This window comes from Crassostrea angulata, chromosome 8, assembly GCF_025612915.1.
Source record: "Crassostrea angulata isolate pt1a10 chromosome 8, ASM2561291v2, whole genome shotgun sequence".
In the NCBI taxonomy this organism is placed as follows: domain Eukaryota; kingdom Metazoa; phylum Mollusca; class Bivalvia; order Ostreida; family Ostreidae; genus Magallana; species Magallana angulata.
The window spans coordinates 47453582-47458474 of NC_069118.1; positions in this window are offsets into that span (position 1 = coordinate 47453582).

Below are 4893 nucleotides of genomic sequence, written 5' to 3' on the forward strand. Positions count from 1 at the left end.
CCTTTTCTTCATTTTGATAGATTCGGGATCACATATAAACCACTTTCATAAACTTTTAGACTTCCTCTTTGAACCTTGAACCATATCACTCCTTCTAATTACAATATAGGAAATATTGTCGCACTATGACTTCATAAGACTCTTATCAATTTTGTAGATAAATCATCGTCTGTTAATTGACGTCAAAATTCTGATTTTTCCTTTCTCCTTGCAAGTTTAAAATATCATTCAAACGGTATCCATGTCTTTCCAGGAACTGTGGATCTCTATATACATTGTACAAGTGTGTACTTTGCGTTAAAAAATTCATCTTCTAAATCTATGTCTGCTCAGTACAGCGGTATGGGTTTCTATAACATGCGCACCTGTTCACTCGTCCATGATTAAAAAGGTGTGTTTGGTTAGGCTATTGTGTATGGTATTGTTGGAATTTTACTTTTGTATGACACTACAGTTGGATATATGAATGGGTCAATGCTTCTTAGAGGCTCAAATGGGGGACTTTTTTTAAGTAAGATAAATAACTCGATAGTGTTGAATAGTTTAGAGAAAACATCCCTTCCTCGGGCCTTCGGCTCTCGGAGGGAATGTTTTCTCTAAACTATTCAACACCATTCCGTTATTTATCAATTACTTTAATAACTTTTATTTCTTGGGGTTTATGTTTGTCGGTATGAAAATTCCTCCTGGCTCGTAGGACGTTATTTCGTTGGTTGCAAGTTCGTGAGAATTTTAGTAAATATAAAACAAATGATTGTAAATACGTTTGTAGGGAGGATGTAAATATATGGGCAAGGGTTACCCACAAAAGTCACGAACATTGGTCCTCCACGAACAGTAATGATTCCACAGCATCAAAAACAAATTATTTTTCCGTCTGGAGATTTTTTTCTCGAACTATTGATAAAACGGGTTTCCATACAAATATGTTTGTATTAGATGAATGTAAAATGAACAATGATTTTAACTGATGACTTAACACGTCTTTTTAAGATTTTTTTGAGCAGATTCTTGTAAACGATAGTTTTTAAAAAATGAAAGTTTTCAAGAAAATTTAAAATAAAGCTTACATACTTACATGTTACTAAGCTCACAGGAGATGAAACTGAACATAGTTTTGTGCAGTATGATTCATTTGTTTATATAGTCTATTTCTGCAATGTGTCATACCAATTAAAAGTCAGGTGACAGTCAGCGAAATTCTATTTTTTGAAATGACAACTATTTCCCCACATGCATGACTACACATATAATATATGAATTTGTGTTTTATATCCATTGGAGAGCAAAGTTAAAGCAAAAATGTTACGTGCACCGAAATTCTCTCCATTTTTTTTTTATTCTTTTGTCCTTTCCTTTATTTTGATAAGTGTATAGCAGCCATGACAGAATAGTATTTCCTTTTATATCAACAAATTCAGTTTATACAAGCACCGAAAATTCACCGGAAGGTAAACCAGGATGATTTTAAGTAATGTGAAAATATTTCTAGTCAGTATAATATTTAGTTCATTTCTGGTAAGCTGAAAAATTTGCTAGAGACTCAGAGCAACCGCAAAGTATTTGCAACGGCGTTTTAAGGTAGAATAAAACATTTTTCTATTTGACGAGTTTATGTCTGCACCGCATAACCCGACCATTGTTTATGTACTGCCAAAAACAAAATATCAAATATTTGTCAATATTACTTTGTTCATTTTTTTTTTTAGAGAGAGAGAGAGAGAAACACGTGAAATTTAACGTATACTAATAGCACTTGATATAAAGGGGCTAGTCAGGAGGACATTTGATGATAATTGAATTACCAAAAACAAAAATCAAAAGTTATTCAAAAACTAAAACTTTTAGAGTCGTACACCCGATCATAACAAGAGTGAACAAAAAATACGTTTGATTACAATGAACTACAGCATGTGCATATTGTTGATCATACTGTAAACATTGGAAAAATGCATTTGAATTTATATTTAGTGGACAATTCCTAGATCTTCCCTTTTCACCTTTTCAGAGCTGGCTAGTTAAGAGATTTTTCGGATAAAATAAGCCTACATGTTAAACGGAAAATTTTTATAATTTTAAAAGATTCAATCTATTTCGTGTTTTTCAAAAAGTAACAAATGAGCTTGAATTTGGGATTCTTCTTTTCAAAGAAAAAAATGTACGTGAATTCATAAAAGTGTGGAAAGTAAACTATGAGCATATCTATGACAAGTGGCATTTTGGGGACTTTAAAACGACTTCTGCTTATCAAATATAGAAACATAAGTTCCTAACCATCTGCATCCTTTTTTTTGGGGGGGGGGGGGGGGCAATAGAGAGAGAGAGAATATTTAAAGATACTAGATACACTCTCCTATTCATCTTCAAGGAAAAGGATTTGATGTATTGGGGGGGGGGGTCGTATAGATTTTTGGGTCAATCTGTTGGGTTTTTTATTTTGTAATCCGTGGGGGGATAGGTAGAACCAAACAAACTTCTACCTTAACGTTAATTTTGTTTATATTACAACGGTTTTCAAATATGTTCACCTTCAAAATGGGGGACTCCAACACAATTCAATTTGCTTGATATATCAATTTTATAAACAAATTGTGTTATTCCATTATTTTAGATCTTGAAATCAATCACATGATAATGGTATTGAAGTTAGTGACTATTAACTTAACCAATAATAAGTGCAGGTCTATTTAAATATAATGTCAAACTTTATAGTTCGACGTACTGATAGGTCTTCAAAGAAATGGACAGGTAAATCCTAAATACATGAAAGCATTTATTCCTTTCTATAGAACATAAAGCCGCGCTCGAATCTACGCCCTCTACAATGATTATTATCCTTATCGCATATTATTGCATCCTTATTATTGGTAAATGGTACAATTCAACACACGAATTTTTGATTTGTTCTACTGTTTCTGTGATATAGCTTCATCATTTAAATTTGCACATTTATCTAACATTTGTTTAAACTGATGAAAATATATGCGCTAAATAAGGAGGATAAAATTCGTTAAGTGATCGATAACTCGAGCTAGGAAATACGGATTTCTTGATGGCTTTCATAACTAATTTCAATGTAATTTTATTCTTTGGATGATCTGTTCTTTGGAGGACACGCGACGCTTTGTAGAGATACTGAATGCTGACCTACAAACCCAGCAACTTATATTCGTGTGTGACGTATGTATTGATGTAGGACTTTATGCTGTTGTGTCTTTTTTGTTATAATTCAAATTAATATTTGATGTAATAAAAGTTCTGAATTAAAAACGGTCAAAGATATCAATCGGTTCGAAATTGCATTCAAGGTGCAATCCTTTTTTTTCTTTTTTTCTTGTGTTTTTTTTTTCAAAGACTTTACAAGTGCCGAATTAGTATGGCTAAGACTGCAACGGAGGAAAGGGAAAATGAAAGTCAACCCTTCTGGATCCACACTGTACTATGAGAACTTAAACTAAGATGTAAACGAATTTTAATTATCATTTATTGCCTTGAATTAATTAATGTATATATGTTATATCAATTTATATCATCAAGTCATCAAACACTGTACCTTTTCAAAAGCAAGGAAAGAAGAGATTAAGGTTCGATATATTCCTTGACGCTTTCTGAAATTGAAAACAAACCAAATTGTGTTCTTAACAATTAGCTCTTCAATAGATAGATAAGTTATTAATGTCGATGATATCATGGAGTTTTAAGTAATCTTTAAGTTGCGTTAGAATACGTAAGGTATCAATGGCTGGAAATATCGTTGTATCCTTAGTAATTTTCCTTTTACGTTCTCTTACTGCTGATCGACACATCCATCTGCTTCATGCTGCTAGGTTCTTCAACATTTACACCAAAACCTCTCAGTCCTTCTCTGAAGAACGATTGTTTATGTAGGCGCTAGTAAAACGATACCAAACCGCCAAAAACGTTCCTAATAAAGCGCTGAACTGAACAGTGAAAACTGGAACAAGACAAATACCAAGGTTATACATGTTTGGATCCACGCCGTGCTGTAGAAGTACGATTGCCGTGTCACATTTAAAAAATTGGTCCTGGGATATCTAAAAAGGTTGGCCTCAAAGACTCTCCCTCTCCTACATGTAAATGTTAAAAAAATAATCATGCGTAAATCCGTATAAATCAGTATAACCTTCAAACGCATTATGTGCGATATCTTTTTTATGATAACTTAGTATTTGCTATTTACCTCATTGATGAGTATAACGTTCACGGTGAAAAGTAGTGGTTAACCATTATCAAATACTTTTGATGTGACTTTTCTAATTGCTCACGTTCAATTTTGACAGCTACAGCGATAAAAAAACATTAACATCCTCCTGACCACAACCTTTTCAAATAGTCGAATCTGAATATCCCTGATTGACTGATCTATTGCAAATAAAAGAGATTGTCATATAAAATTGAATTTTAATGCTTAAATTTTGTTCTACACCTTTGATTATACACATGGAGATACACATTTCAAGTTACTGAATATTTTTTTAACAATAAGCTTATTATGTATGTGAAAAATTCTATAACTTCATCCACCCTTATAGAAATATATATTATACAAAAGACGAATAGGGCCACAAAAAAAATATCTTGTTATTACGACAAAAGATCTCGTAAAAAGGAGAAAAGATCTCCTAATTACGACTAAATTATCTCGTAATTACGAGAAAATATCTCATAATTACGAGTTCATTTTCTCGTTATTACGAGAAAATGAACTCGTAATAACGAGAAAAGATCTCCTTATAACGACTTAATTATTTCGTAATTACGAGAAAAGATCTCGTTTTTACGAGAGAAAAAATATATAAAATGGAGCGCTTTCGAAAAGTCCTCCAAGTCGACTGATTCACCATTTCAGTCTTCATTTTTCATTCTATTAAC